Source organism: Amphiura filiformis, chromosome 10, assembly GCF_039555335.1.
Source record: "Amphiura filiformis chromosome 10, Afil_fr2py, whole genome shotgun sequence".
Taxonomy (NCBI): domain Eukaryota; kingdom Metazoa; phylum Echinodermata; class Ophiuroidea; order Amphilepidida; family Amphiuridae; genus Amphiura; species Amphiura filiformis.
Genome location: NC_092637.1, coordinates 20,570,018 through 20,587,275, shown reverse-complemented (window position 1 = coordinate 20,587,275; position 17,258 = coordinate 20,570,018). Strand labels below are relative to the sequence as shown.

At 37.4% G+C, this 17,258-nt stretch overlaps 1 pseudogene; it reads left to right on the top strand.

Annotated features, from left to right (window-relative positions):
• Positions 1-1,274: 1,274 nt before the first annotated feature.
• Positions 1,275-11,449, top strand: LOC140162634 (epoxide hydrolase 1-like; annotated as a pseudogene).
• The last annotated feature ends 5,809 nt before the right edge of the window (positions 11,450-17,258 follow it).

The window sequence follows — 17,258 nt, the reverse complement described above, 5'->3', positions numbered from 1 at the left end:
TTTAAAATAACTGAGTGAGAGGGTTTTCAAGAAAATATTTTTCCTGTCAAAACTGAAGCATCCTCTGTATAAAAGAAAATATGAATATTAACTGCACATCATATATAACGATTCGTGATACCCACATTGTGGCACATTTGATGTCGTTTAAGAGGCAGAGAATTTTATTTCAATTTTATATACGCCAAAATATTTTTTTAATTGAGCAAGAATAAGGATAGAAAAACGTTGAAAATTCTATGTGAATATTACATTAGACCCAACCAAAGATTACTGTTTCGTTTTTATGGTAATCTAATCTTTTATTTCCTGAAAAAACATTTATGGGTCTAATGTCGAATATTCACATACTTGATCAAAACATCGAACGTGTATACAAGAAAATGGTAGGTTTTTCTCTATAGTATTTTACTGACCATGGAAATGTACTGAGACACAAGCACGTGTCAAAATCGATATAATGTATTGTCCATATAAACGCCCAGTTATCATGTTTATTGTTGGATATTTTTCGTATAAAACACGCAGTTAACAACAATTGAGCGCTAATAATACACATAAATGTTTTTAGGCAAATAAAATTCAAAAATATGGTACGTTTTCTGCCTTTGCTTGTCACGTGGTAGGCCTATGTTGAAGTTGCGATTATATCTTCAAATAAGTTTCAAATGAATTCCAACAAGACAAGTGGCCGAGTGGTCTAAGGCGGTGGGTTCATAGTGTGTCCAAAGCAGTCCGCCGCCGTGAGTTCGAACCCCGCCTCCGCCAAACTTTAATGATGTAAAATTAAAATTAAAAATTTTACTTTAAAAAAATTTCATATTGGGGAAATGTGACTGGCAGAAATTATGTATGGCGTGGAGTGGTGTGTGATACGATAGCCCAGAAAACAATAAAACACCGGTCAATTTAATGTAGTGAGGTCCAGATTTGAAAGTTGCACTTACTTACAAATTTTTACAATACAAAAACACTCAGATATCATTACACAGATTTCCTTCCACTGAATACAAAATCAATACAATTTACTGCAACTTTCAAATCTTTGGTTACATTGATTTAAATGTACGCCGTGACGTCAATATTTAGTCAATTGATACAAATGAGGTGTCAAAATGTGCAGAAATAAATTCTGCTTCCAACATTTTACAGATTTGTAACACATTCACCCGTTTATGAATAGTGGTAATTATTTAAGGGGGTTTGTTACTTTTTTTGAGATGTTTATAACCTTCGAACTGTGTACATACAACTGTGCAAGCTTACAGCGAAGGTCAATCACTGCCGTTGAAGAATTCACATGGGCCGACGAGTATAAAACCTAAATATATACTAAAAATAAGCCTAAATAGTAACACAGCTTGTTTAATATATATGTAGTTCCGGCAAGTTGCCTGTTGCAACTGCAAAGTTTAGGTGACCAGGTGAGTTTTTGGTTTAAATACCTTACATTATAATATGCAAAGGGTATCAGCTTATACACGTATGATCTCAGGGGGATATAATCCGCGTGAGTGATTCTCGGGACATATTAGTCGTGTCCACACAGTCGGATTTAAGTCACTTAATACCGGTAATAAGTCACTAATACCGGTTATAAGTCGCTTATTACCGGTAATAACACACTTATATCCGACTGTGTGAACACGACTATACACTGGCAAAACAGTGTTTAGAAATTGGGGACAGATAAGTGTTTAGAAAGTTAAATATTTAGCATTCAAACAATTTAATTAGATCCTAAGCGTAACTTAAACAATTTTAATTTGAGAAATATATCTTTAAAGTTCACATTGATGCATATTTTTGTATATTATCACTGTTTCGAGTAAGTAAATGTCGAGTTACAATGTTTTGCCAAACAATTCAAATTTGAATCTTTACAAATTAATTTTAGGGTCATATTATATGATAATTTCGAGTAAGCAAATATGTCGAGTTTGCAAAAAAATTCAAATTTGTGTATTTTTTTCCAAAACACTGTAACTGATACTTTTGATTATCTATACATTTAATTTTCACTTATTTTCCATTAAATGTACTATAATAAATAATGTCACAATTGTTATTAGTAAAATGCTTGGTGCTTATGTATCTCATTTTAGATAGCTGTGTTCTGCCAAAAAAAGCATACATTTGCAAAACCTAGCTCCCCGAGTTTGGGGTACTATCTTTAAAACGAATCATTCATTGAACATTAGAAAGCTCCGTCGAAAAACTACTTTTGCTGTGATATAGTATCTGTGAGAAAACAATTCATCTTTAATTATTTAGACGTATTTACCAGTCGTTTATCATGGGTTGGAGATGGCCGCTTATTCTTTCAGTCCTGGCAGTGGTTGCAGGTTTATATTTATCTGGCATATTCTCAGATCCGCCTACCCCACCACCCTTGGGAGATGGATGGTGGGGGAGAGGGGGCCGAGAGAAGGCGTCTAAGGTGAGTAGAATTCTAGGTGGTGGTTCGTGGCGATCTTATATTTGGGCTCGGGTGGATAGGTACCTGATAGCTTCTGTTTAGGCTATTAGTATGAAAGCTACATTAATCCAGACGACATCCATTGACAAAATTATAATATTATGGAGTTTGAGCAAACTAATTACCGATACAAACATATACAAACAAGTACTATTGTAAGACCAATCTATTGTATTTGATTCATCAAAAACACACTATATCGTCGGTCGCAACACATAGTAGCGTAGAGTGATTTTCCAAATTTTCCGTTTCACATAGTGGCGTATAGCTTTAGAGCTAACTATTATCCTATAAAAGTTATTCCTTGTTAACTATTAAAGACACGGTTTAATAGTTTGAACCTTAAACTTCAATTTCAAATGGAATCGGGCCACTCAGAGATAACAGTGGAGAAGTATAGACCCCGTTACTAGTAGCATATCCTTAAAAAACGGTTTGCTCGGAAACATATTTTGTCCTTCACGTACGCCAGTATGTGTTGCGACCGACGATATGCTTGTAAACGAGGTTTTACGGTATATCTTGTTGTAAAAGAGTGATTCGTCAAGGCAGTTATCACAACACATAAAAGTATATAAGGTAAAGGGGAATTTTTTATTTACTTATTTATTTATTAGTTCTTCTTTTAGGGTAGGTCTATGTTACAATAGATATTCACGAAAAAAGCTTATTTCAAAACTTTCAGTTGATTGGGACATCTATTTGCATGTATTACAGTACCCAATGAGGAGGGAATTGCAATATTCCGAAATATTTCAATTCCGAAGAGTCGTTTGTCTAAACACGCTTTTCTATAAATTCATTCGGGAAAAGGTTATTGACCCTTCGGAACAAAAACCTTTCGGTCTAATGGTTACAATATTCGGGAGGTCAATTTTCGACAAGGGGCATCTGGTTCATAAAACCATCCCCCAAATGCCACGAAAATGCATGTGTTTTTATCCAAATTAACCTTATAATATTTGACGAGTTTTTCTTTTGAAATTTTAACGCGCTTCTCGCGCAGTGTTTCCAGTTTAATGTCATATCTAATCATTTTTAGCTTTAAAATTGCAAATTGCGCATTTATCAATGGAAGGTTATTTTGAGAGCAAAAGGCGCACCGTTGACTCTGCTTCACGGAGTTTGCACGAAACTCCACCACACCATATCGAAAAGAAATGCATGCCAGTGTTAATGAGTAAGGTTTAATAATGTATTACACTCTATTATGTTGTGGTGTTTATTCACATATAGGTAGATGAATCGATTCGAAAATTCTCCATTAGCATCAGCAATGACACCATCAATGATCTGAAGACGAGACTACGGAATACCAGACATTTTGAAGGACTTGAAGGAACGAAGTTTCACTATGGCGTCAGACCGGAATACATGCAAACTGTTGTCAAATATTGGTTGAACAAATATGAGTAAGTGAGATATGTTTTTCAATCACCAAAGATTACAGCCTTTTAATTTTCATAGTATTCATTTTACTTGAAATATTAATTGCAATTTTTTATTGCCTCAAATTTACAATCTTGCCAAACACATTAGGAACAAGTTTGAGGAAATAAAAAAGGGAAAATACTAATTGATATTTCCAAACTTCCAAAAAATATTCCCATTTTGTCTCCTAACCCTAATCCCCACAGGGCTTTTTCGCGACGGGAAGGGAAGGAAGGAAGGTATAAAGAGAGAAAAGAAAGAAAGAAGTTGTTTGCTCTGGGTGGAATTCCAACCCGAGACTCCTCGCATGAATGGATATTCTATTGATAATCGACCATCACAAGTAACATGTTTCATATGGTCGTTAAGTTGATGTTGTTGTGTTTGCTCAATCTATGGTTTGCTATACCCTTCATATATATTTCTTTTCAGCTTCAAAGCTCAAGAGAAGTATTTCAACAAGTACAATCATTACCTTACTAACATAGAAGGACTTGATATACATTTTGTACATGTGAAACCGTCATTGAAACCAGGACAGAAATCCAAACCTCTGCTTATTAGTCATGGTTGGCCTGGGTCATTCTATGAATTTTACAAGGTAAGCTGATCAGTGACATTAAATCGGTGAAAATGCTGTATCGACGTAAGAGAAGTGTAACGTAACATAAGTATTTTCTTTCTCTTCCTATTGGTGCCAAGGCAGTTAAGCGAATGCCCTGGAGCCGTGTGTCATTACCGCTCATGCACTGATCAACCACACGATAAAAAGAATCGGAAAGCACCGTAAGAAAACTTGGCAAGTGGTGGCAAGAAAGTTTCGCACCACGTACGTCGAAGTTCACTTTTCAAAGGGCGAACTGTTGTTACGAAAATCAAAACGACTGGTAAACAGATCTACTATACGACCTCAAAAGTTAAACTCTTCTTATTTCGTCTGTGAAAAATAAAATGACGAAATTGCAACAGTGACTGTCACCCTTACGAGTGAAAATACAGCTTATTTAGCCAGTGTCAACATGGGGTCATCGGTTTCCTAACATATTGGACTAACTCCACAGCTATATGGTGTTTCACAATATAACAGTAATGGAAAGAAAACTGAAATTGTTCGTCATTTTTCGGCACAAAAATTTTTGGCAAAAAATGACGTCACGGACATAAACAACAATCTCCTAATTAGCATAATGGTCGCCATTCCTCCAGCTAGCTCGTCCTGTGATTGGTCCTTTAGTTATCTAGTTTTTATTCTATATCGCTGATTGGTGCAGTCCGCCGCTAGTGTCTCACGTACAGAGTGCACGGTGGTAGCTATATTGAGTGCATTTGTCAAGACCAAATGAAAAACTGCCGTTTTTCTGCCGACAGCTTCGCCAGAAACCTTCTGGCTTTCTCAAAGTGTTGACGATGTTATTGATCCATCTGCTTGGAGCGGGAACCTTGACCGGATGTTTTGATTTTCCCGAAAGTGGTACTCCTGTCTCCAGCGTTGGGGTTGATTAGAGAATCAAATATGTGACTTAGAAAGAACGTGCCCTCAACACTATTCATGGTGTTGCCCCTCCCTTGCGAGTCCATAACGCTTCCTTTGTCTCTTTGTCTTCTTCTCGAGGTCGGATTAAATGACGACAATTTTATGTTTTCTTTTAGCCACAACGTTACAGCATAAATGTCATTTGGTTAAATGTTTGGTTGTTGATGTTTTTTTTTTTTTTTTTTTTTTTTTTTATTGTTTTTGTTGTTGTTGTTGATGTTTTTGATGTTGTTTTTTATTCTTTTTCAAAATCCGCAAAATTAGTCTATAATTTAATAAGAGGACTTTCTTTCAAATCTATTTCTTTTCCTCTTTCAAGATGATTGTATAATTGATTATTTGAACTCTCCTTTATGCCAGATAATTCCGTTATTAACCGACCCTTTAAACAATGGAGGCACCGCGGAAGATATATTTGAAGTTATTTGCCCATCGATACCTGGATTTGGGTACTCCGAAGCGTCTCACAAATCAGGTACTGGGATTGTCGTAAATGTATATCGTGAATGTGTGTTAGTAGCGAAGCTTTTTGAGATTCAAAGGGTACTCTTCAATATCAGATCTGATCCATTGTGAGAAAACACCTATAGCACCACATTTCGAATGAATACACCACTTAGAAGTTCACAAACAAGCTATGATCCAGGAGCACTGAATGTTAAAGGTATCTTAAACATTCAAATGTACACATTGACAGCCACTATCCATTTGATTTTATGTTAAAAAATTTTCTAGGAATGACTGCTCACGTCGTCGCCCGTATCTTCGGCAAGCTAATGTCACGATTAGGACATGATAGATATTATGTCCAAGGAGGCGATTGGGGATCATTCATTACGTCTATTATGGGATTGCTTCTACCTGAGTAAGTGTTTCTGGTCTTTCCATTTATTGATATAAGGGAACTTTGATCCTCAAACAAAATGTAAGCAAAATGTACGTGTATGAAGTTATGTATTGTTAGTGGTTCTCAACATGCATGCGATCTTTGAAAATAGATTGCATTTTGATTTAAAAAAGAAGCTTTCAAAATCCAAACAACTTGGACTTTGCCCCTCCCCATTCGCCCAGTGACTTGGGGGAAAATCGATAATCACTCTATATTTGGGCCAAAATTTGTTACGTATTAGACCAAATTGTTCAATCCAACCTCTATTAAAACAATCTGCTGTTATTAAGTTTATGCCGTATATAAAAGTTTTGAAGCTATATTTAACACCATTGCGATCATTTTAAGACCAGTTTTAGAATGATTCATATGATCATTTTAGTGAGGTGACTAGGTTGGATCCTTCCACCCTTCTAATTATTTTTGTCGCCCCATGCACCCCAATGCACCACTGTGTTTTAAAGTGACATTCAGAGGTCCGTCACTGCTGAACCAAACATTCCCAATTATTAAATGCTGTAACTGACCCCTGAAATGAGTAAATCAGAAACTCTGTTTTCGTGTCAAGATAAACAAGTATCAGATCTAGGTAACTTTTTATTTCCGGACACAAATAATTCCGCTCAAGAAAGAAATTCAGGAACCGTTCGGGGATGTATTCAGTTTTGATTTGAGTAGTTAAGTTCCGCTAAGAACCTGAAACTGGACTCATCACTATATCGATTTTTCAAGAAATATCTAAATACCAAAAGTCAAACTGTTTGGGTATATTGAACACAAATTGCGCTTACACCTTCCCCCACAGTTTTATTAAATGTCAAAAAGTGTGGCTACAATTTGGACTATTTTCCGGAAAAAATTAAAATATTTTTGTCCCATGCATATACCAGAAATGTCCTTGAAATAGATGTCATTGATTATATATTAAAATATTTAAAAAAAGGCCGACATTGCACCCCGGCCATAAGAGCGACGGCGCTATCATGATCTGATGATGGGTACTAAAAAATAATTAATTGACGTCTTTGTGAAAAAGCTTAAAACGTTATTGTGAAAGGAATAATTTTTGGGCACTAGCTTTTACACCAATTCCGGTCTATGATTGAATCACAATGGTTTGCATTTTCAGACATGTCAAAGGGTTACACATTAACTTGGTCTCCGTAGACCCACCACTACTACAACTAATTATAGGAAGCTACTTCCGTCACTGATTCTACCGGCCGAAGACCATCACAAAGTGTGGCCCGTGACACCGTTGTTTTTTGACGTCATAATGGAGAGTGGCTATTTTCATATACAAGCTACTAAACCAGACACGATAGGTGACTTGTCAATTATATTGGTATGATTAGTGATTTTTTTTTTTCATTTTAAGATGGAATTAAGCAAAAGGAGTTGGAATGAAAGAAACGTGTTGCTTAAAGTGTACTCAAATTAGATTTACACTGTAAAGTGTTGACGGAGTTTCTAAATCGTACATTGTAGGAAGTGCCCCTACGATATACTAAGATATGGTTCTCACCGCTCTTCCAAATATAGAAGATGGCGATAATTCACTCACCCTACTGTGATCAAAGACAACATCGAGCAGTTTATTTTGTAACGTTACTAGTTGGTTGGACAGGGCATATCAGTTCAACATTTAAAGCGGCCTCTTTTTTACATAGGCCTAATGAACTATATTGTGACCGAACGCAATGATGTGTGATGCTATACATTGATCATGTACATGGCGCTATTGGGAGATTTTTAAGTCTAGTTGTTTTTATCTAGTTTTCCTACATGGAACCAATGTTTTGCATCCTTGCACTTTAAAGGATAAAACTAGAATTGATTCCATTTTTTCTATGCCCCCTATACTTCCCACAAGAGGTTGAAAGTCATAATGGGGCCAACAGTTAATATCTGTTCTATGATGCTGTAATATACTAGTACCTCAAGGAATAAAAAAGTCGATTGCCATTTTGCACTTTGATGCTTAGTTAAGGTTAAGCCAAATTAAATTACTCCTCTCGGCAAACCAAATAAGAAAATAATTTATTTGAGAAATTGTTAACCTCAGAATCTGATGAAATGTTATGCTTGGACACATTTCTATTGGACTTTGCCTGCATAAACTCTGAAGGTGGACATGTAAATACAAAAATGCACTTAAATTGTGATTTAAGTATACTATTATGTTTGAGATTTCTTATGTTAAGGGGAGTAATATGAGACCAGTTTTGATGAAATCGGACAATTGTTTTGACCTCTGTATGTTTTTAATTTTTGCCTTTTGACCTATTCGAACCTTTAATTCCTGAACTAAGCACGTAGAAAAATATGACAATTGACCTTTTTCTTCCCTGTGATGAGAGGAACAATTTAAGATACATTACAATATGATGGAACAATGTTTAAGTTTTTCCCCCACTGTGACCTTCGACCCCTCGTGGAAACAACTGGGGTCAGAGAAAAAATGGAACCAATTAAATTCTTAGCATTTCAGGTTTAAGGAAGATTCTCAGCAGCGGGGCCAGGAAATTCTAAAACAGCGGTTGCTGTCATTTTTGTGTCAGTTTGCCCGAGCGCCTTATAAAGGAATCAAAATCACAATTTCTTCGGCTTGCATCATTCTTTTTATGGTCCTCTCAGAAATTAATTGTATATCGCATTGTCTTACGACAAATCCCTTGGTCCAAGCATGAAGCCTTCATGGTAGGAGCAAGCATCCTTCATGGTAGGACCAAGTATCCTTCAAGGTAGGAGCAAGGAGTGCTTAGCCAATCACATTCAAAATTTACTTCAGCCAAGCCCAAGCAGCCAATCACACGCTTCAGCGTAGTGCTTGACGCTACCATGAAGGATGTGCCTTCACACTTGGACCAAGCAGTCTTCACGCTTGGACCAACCATCCTTCAAGGTAGGAGCAAGCATCCTTCATGGTAGGACCAAGCATCCTTCATGGTAGGAGCAAGGAGTGCTTAGCCAATCACAGCCAAGATTTACTTCAGCCAAGCCCAAGCAGCCAATCACACGTATTTGGCCAGCGATAGTTAAAGTTCCTCTAGATTGATGAGACCTGGATATAGAGTACTGCTTTTAATAGACGATTGCTCAAAATACGATGACCACGATCTAACTGGTGCGTTGATCCAGCAGGATGGGCCAAGTTCAAAGACGGTTCCTGGGTTGGGGACTCTCATTTGGGCAGGCCTAAGGTTGTATTCCTGTAAACAAATTTATATTATGGCCAGTTCATAGTTTCGGCGATTCATCGCTCACGATGAGTTATAAATAATACGTATTAATTTATTTTTTTACCACCCAGGCCATTCTCTATCGGATTCACCTGTTGGTTTAGCAGCATATATTTTAGAGAAATTTTCTTCCGCGACCAATATGGCTTGGCGTGACTTAGAAGATGGAGGACTAAATGAGGGATGGCAGATTGATGATCCACTCAATAACATTATGGTATACTGGATGAATGGGAATATGGCTTCAGCGATGAGGTTTTATAAGGAAAATGTGCCACTGTTATTTGGCGATATTAACAAGTAAGATAAAATTATAGTAATTTTAAACTTTGGTGATATTTTAAAACCAATCAGGAGACTGAAGAACTAATACTCTCAAATATCAAATGATTGGGGCATTCAAGTTTTATTTTAAAGAAATGTGCTTGCCGTTCATTTTTATTTCAGTTATCTGGTAATATACACTCCTTTTATAAAATTCGAATTTATAAATTCCCATACATATACCAGAAATGTCATTTTCAACAGCCAGACAGCTTGACCTCAGCAAGTTGCCGCTCTAAGGTTGGTGTGTTGCCAAATAAAAAACATAAAATTCACAGCTTTCGATATTTTTTATTTGCTTTTGATAACACTTTTCTAAAATTACTTTGACAGAACAAGTGACAAACAAAATCGCCCAATGATAGGATGTTGTATAATGGCTGCGCCCATGTCCCTGTGGCGAATTTATAAATTTGATTAATAATTATATAGGGTACATATCTGATTTTTAAATGTAAACAATTTTAAACTCAAGTTTGCTTGGTCCAGTCAATCATTTATTGGTCACTACCATTTTCAATCTTGGGTCTGAGTCCGACAATCAGTGACTAACTTATTGAAATTACTGAAAGACATGATCATGATGCTGGATGCGATGGTTAATTTTGTTATAGTGTGAAAACGACACTGCGTCTTGACACAAAAAATTTGTCATTTCAGATGCCTAATCAAGGTGCCGTCGGGGGTTGCTGACTTTCCCAATGAGGTTTCCATTTTCAGAAAACCTGAGAAGTGGGTCCGATACAAGTACGTCAATTTACTCCAGTACACCAGCATGCCGAGAGGAGGACATTTTGCGGCTCTCGAGGAACCTCAACTATTGGCTGAAGACATCCGACTATTTGTTAGAAAAATAGAGACACTTCATCAGTAATAGTAGTCTAGGAAAATATACGAACCATTAACCTCTGTCAATCTGTCAATCTATTAGTACGAACTATGAAATCCGAGCAGGCACATTGCGATATTTTGTGGTCGCGTAGATTTCTGGGAATTGTGTTTTGGCGAACTCGAGCTGATGGTGTATGGTCACAAGGTCGACAATTGACCTTTCGGTAATACCCATAATTCCTTGCGGTTGGACCCCAGATGTCGTAATTTGACGTCACGCCGATGCACACATCGTTTAGCGAACATCTTTACTGCACATGCAAGTCGGCGTGACGTCAAATGATGACATCTCGTGTCTAACCGCAAGGAATTATGAGATTTACCGAAAGGTCAATTGAATTCAAGTTTGAATAGCCATTGTTGACTAGAATGAGTTAACTCATAATTTAAACAAATTTTCAGATGATTAAGAGTATACACGGAATATAATTTATAATAATAATGTAAGGTCTATTACAATTGCCCACATAGAGTTATTGTCTGCCATCTGGATGTCCGAACTGACTGTTCTGAATATCAGGATGCTTTCCGTTTAGGTCATGTAAAGTACACACCCCCATCGCACCGCTTAGGTCTGTATTTTGGGTTAGGGGTCAACATCCCCCTCTTCAACTTCTCTCGCTACAATTATACAAGTAAGTTAAAGAAGCCTCGAATGGACGGATCAAGACGGAAACGACCCATGCCTGTCCAACGATGACGTGAAACGGACCTCACTTTACTAGAAAATAAAATCAGAGGACTACATACAAACATCGGGGATCTGTCCAATGTGCCATAAACTAAAGCCATCCATTATTGACATCGTGGAATCTTCGTGGATGCTGCTGAGAATGATAGTCCTGACTGCATAACTATACCAGAATACTCCCTCAGCTGTCGTAGAGACAAACCTACATTTAACAAAGGAGGAATCGCCATCTATTGCCTGGAGGGTATCGCCATGTATCATGACAGTGCTGTTGATCAAGAGGACATGAAGCTGATGTGGTTCTCAGAAACAATGATGTCATAGAAAAAACTCTTTGCAGCAGTCTGTAGACCATTTAGTGGTAACAGTGATATCATCAGTAGTTTTTGTTGGCGATTTCAATGTTCACCACAAGGAATGGCTTGACAGCTGTACAATAGATGCTGTTGGACGTCGCGCACTAGAGATGTGTAATGCTCTTGGTCTAACACAATTTGTCAAGAACCAACCCGGGAATACCATATTCTTGACTTGGTCCTCACTGATGTTGATGCCACCTGCACAGTACATGCAAAATAGGTACTTCAGACCACAGTCTAGTTCATTTTAAGCTGAACGTATCGCTGTACAGAGATAAACCCTACAAGCGCAAAGTGTGGCAGTACGATAAGGCTGACTACTGGGGAATGAGAAGTTTTTTCTGGCATCTGCAGACTGGTCTCTTGCACTCCAATCTAATGACCCAGAAGAAGCTTGCAGCAACTATTATCAGAGATGCAATGGAGAAGCGCCATCAAGGAAAACAAGGTTAAGTTTGCAAAAGCTAGAAAGGAGTACATCTGTGCAGAGAAGGCAGCAAGAAGGAGCTATAATAACAAGTTGAGGAAAGAACTTTTAGATGGCAGCCCCAGCAGCAAGAAATGGTGGAATACTGTTCTGAACCAGTGCAGAAGGATGGGCGACAAGTCTACAAAAGCTGAACTTTTTTTTTTATTCCCCGAACTTGGGACTGGTGGGAGAAAAGGCACACTACAAAGATATAAGTCACGAAAAAACTCCTGTGAAAAGCATGACATTTCCCGAGAGAGAACCAAGTCAAAACAAACCCAGGAGACTTCCCGAAAACTTACATCTCTGGTACAAAGATAATAACCACCAGCCCCCTGCTCTTAATCAACTACTGTTCATATAATCAAATCACACATCATGGAAGTTATTTAGAAATAAAATCCATGGAGATGATCTGTGTCCAGTAGAAAGAGAATGCACAAGGCAAGAAGCACGGGCAGCCAAAGAGCGGGGAAATGACAGAAACAGATCAACCCAATAATTGCATCGACATAATAAACAACAAAAACATGAAGGATTCATTATTCATAAGAAAACAACATATAATTTTAAAATTGTACACAGTAGTTGTAAAAAAAGAAGTGAAATATCTAATATCAGGGAAGGAGACAAACCCAAACAAAACAAAACAGGGGACACAAAAACACACTCAAACCAAACAAAAACAACAATCACAACACAAAATACATGGTGTACTGATGTAATGGTGTAATGGCCTAAAAAAGCAATAACAAAAGCTGAACAGTTTTGCCAGACCTTTGCCGCTAAATGTCAGCTGGCCATGCAGTGCAGAAGAATCTGCTCCTGAAGACCAGCATTCAGCAACGTGCTCAATGGAAAAGATAGCCTTCAATGTCAAAGATGTTTGGAAACTTCTCAAGAATCTGCAACCAGATAAAGCTACTGGTCCTGATGAGATCCCTGGAAGAGTCCTGATGTAGTGCAGTGCAGAACTTGGAATGCCACTCAGCCTGTTGTTTGAGTTTTCCCAAGCTAGTTAACTAGAAAATATTCCTTGAAATGATTGGTAGACACGTTACCCGACTATTCTTCATACAGTTATAAATTTAAACAATTCTTCATTTAAACCATCTACCAGTCCAGTTTTTCTTATCACAGATGATTGGAAAATGTACAACAGTCATGTATCGTCCGGACTCAAATCCACTTTTTGTTGGACTCGGACACAAAAAGACTCGGCTCGGCTCGGACTCGGACTCGGACACAAAGGACTCGGACTCGAAGCCGAGTCCAGTCCAATTGAATCCATGTAAAATATGAAATGATTATCTAAAAATGTCAAAATGGATCTCAAATTTGTTTTTTGACCTTTTTCCGAATTAATTGGGGGCTGTCAAATCTGTGATCTGTCATCATCATATATCTTACATATCTATCAAATTATTTACATTTATATGTCACTTAGCAGAATCATATTATTGTTATCATTAATGAAATAATTGATAATAGTGATTAATACAGTAAAACCTCATTATAACGAAATCTGATACAAGAAAAGACCTGTTATAAAGAAGTAATTGTCCAGAACCAAGATACAATATTCTTTTGTTATTTATTGTTTTTACAACCCTGATATAGCAATAGCAAAATTTGGATATAAAGAACTAATTTCTCTGTCCCTGACAACTTCGTTATAATGAGTTTCCACTGTTTTTTTGTATATGTGAAGTCTGCTGAGTTGGGAGCGCTGCGCCTTTTAGTGACAGTGCTCTGTTGTTGTTTCAGTGTTCCCTGGCAGCTCAGCAGACCCCAATTGGTTGTTTTGTTTCAATTTTGTTATTAAATTGCCAGATGAATAACATAAATAAATAAATAAAATAAATAACGAAAAGTTAGCTTCATTTGATTTAAGAACATGCCTCTTAAAATTTTCAGTGCTTCACGAATATTATTACAAAAAAACCTAATATTTTTATAAATTAAGGACCACTTATACATGCATATAATTTTTTTTCTATTATCATGACTTTATAATTGTACTTTTTTGTGGTGACAATTATAGGCGCGTTGCATGAACATCGTCATGCGGTAAAAAAAAACGTGCGATTTATGCGACATTGGAGTCCAAAATCATTTTTATACGGCAAGTATCACACATAGGCCTATTTCAAAATCTCTACGTATGAACCTCGTGTTTGAATTAAGTCAAATAATTTTTCACACATCTCTGTAGCTTTATTATAATTATTTCTTACAAACAAAAAGGATCATAATAATAGTTAGACGTTCCTTTTATGTTAATTTTCCTTGACTGTCTGAAACATATTAGGAAATGGACAAATTCTGTGCATAAATTAACGATGTATCTATGTTTAAAAATTTCGCACGTGCAAAATCTTCAAAACTAGCTAAATAGGCCTACGCCACCTCACTTCGATACATGAGAGTGGTTTTGAATAGATTGACTTCCGTCCGATCACGCGCCATGGCGTTTGGAAATCGCAATCTCTTTGTGTTTGCTTGGGTAGCTGGATTGTCCGTTCCTGGCTGGAAACTTGTATAACTCAGCTGATAACTGTAAGTATACAACCTTCGAACTGTCCAGGCAAACTGTGTCGCTGTACATACAACTGTTACAGCAAAGCTAAGGTCAATCACTGCAATTCACATAGCCCTACGTGTAGGCCTATAAAACCCTTAATAAGCTTAAATAGTATACAGCTTGTTCAATATAGTTCCGGGAAATTGCTGTTGGCCTTTGCAACTGCAAACTTAAAGTGACCAGGTAAGTTTTATCAGGATTTGCATATACTGCACGTACGTACATATATCTCGGGAGGGGGGTATTACACTATAGACGAATCCAACGAGCCACGGTCGTGGTCAGGATTTGGTCGGCCATTATTTGGTCCTCCCCGCAGCACCAAACTGGTGTTGTGACTGCCCAATTGGGTGGATTAAAGCCGCTTAAAATTCGATGTTGTTAATTCTTTTGTGTTGTAAACGTGTAACACGGGTGATAGAATGCAGTTTAAAATACCCTCCAAGGCCGCATCATTTCACATTTTTAGGTGAGATGCAGCTGACGGGGACCCAGCTTTGCCGGCCATTGAGGTGTAGGAATGCGTGAAATTGGATTCTTCTATAGTGCATGTATAAAACTTTGAATGATATTAGTGCTGCAGCTTGACTGGCCGAAAACTAAAAGAACTCATGATATACCAGTGGGCCTATATTAAACATCAGGTCATTGAATATACATGTATACTCAAATTAATTTTCCAAGTAATTTTAATTTTAGCTCAAGTCAAATTGTCACACGTCATGACTGGAAGTGATTATACAACTAAACGTAAACTGATCTTAGCTGTTTATGGTTTGTACAATAAGGCCTGGGTGCTTAATCTCGCCAATTAACTCTGCGGCGTGCCCGGAACCCAAGCCGCAGACCCACGCTGATGCGCCTATGCTGATAGATAAAATACTGTTGCGATATGCACTAACAAAATGTGTGTCTGCCCGATGAAAAGCCATGTTCCGTCACCCGTTCATCGGCTTGATCGGCCCAACTCCTACATTTCTCGCAACCGGCTTATAACACTTGACAACAATACCCTTACAAATCAGTGTCCTTGAGTGCGTTGATTCTTTGCCGGATTATATCGACTGATCCGCAAATTGTTCACGGTGAGTAAACTCAGGTAAGTACTACAATAAACATTAATAAAAAGGTTTTGAGTAATGAATGGCAAACCGCAGAGCAAGAAGATGGCAAGATGTTGCGAACTCGATGCCCATAACTGCTCGCGAATTCGCAACCAGGGATATGGCCACACTATATTAATTCATCGGCGTGCTGCGGCTTGAAACTGCAAGCCGCAGGAGAGCCATCGAAATGCTCCGAGACGACGCAGAGGTAATCGGCGAGATTAAGCACCGGGGCCTAAGGGGGACTTTGTTTGGCAAGCCAAGGGGGAATTGTGGCACATAAGGCTGTGTACTCTTAGGAATGCTTTATAAATAAAATGTGAGCGTACACGACGAATGAGCCGTGAACTCGACAAATTGTATTCTGAGATACAGTGTAAAATGTGCGTGAAGGTCGTATTCATAGGTATCTCAATTCGGCGCGACATGTTATCATTTGATAGCGTTTAAACCAATTTTGAAGGAGCAGAGTTCAACAAACCATAACCCCGCTTCTGGATATCGTTTGAAGTCAAATGATATACCATTTTAAAGCTTATGATATATATTTTCTAAACACGAAATAAAACAAAATTGTCCGGACCGACTTTACAGCGGATTCGTAGTGTCCGGTCACAAATGTTCTGTAACTGTAACTTAAAAGTGTACATTTTTTGGATATTAGTCAAGAAATCTATAATATTTAAAACACAGATTTAGGTGTCAAAGCACACATTTTGGAGAAAATAATACACACAAAAAAGCAAGTTTTTTTTTGTTTGTTTTGTTTGTTTTTTTGTTTTGTTTTTGTTTTTTGTCTTGTGGTTTTTTTTCATTATTATTATTGTTTTATTTCTTGCATATTGGCCTTATTTTGTGAACTATTGACCAAAGTAAGGTCGATTTTGAACTAAAAATAACATTTTTAGCTAAACATAGTAAAAAATGGTATATTTAAAAAACAAAAAACACTGCCTTTCAAGTCATGAAATCGAGCATTCGCGCGGATCCGCGATCCGCGTGTTCCTTTATCAAAACCTACCGCGTGTTCGTTCACACGCATGCTTATAACTTATGTGAGCGGTTCCCTAGCTATGCACTGCCAAAACAGTGTTTAGAAGACATATGATACACGAGTAAATTTCAGTTTCAAATAATCGGGAGAAAATTTATTAAAAATCATGAACGTATAATATATTTCAGTGGAAATAGCCATTCATTGCCACCTCGGTACTCAAGAAAAAATTGTTTCCGCATTTTCCTTATCAAAACCACCCTCG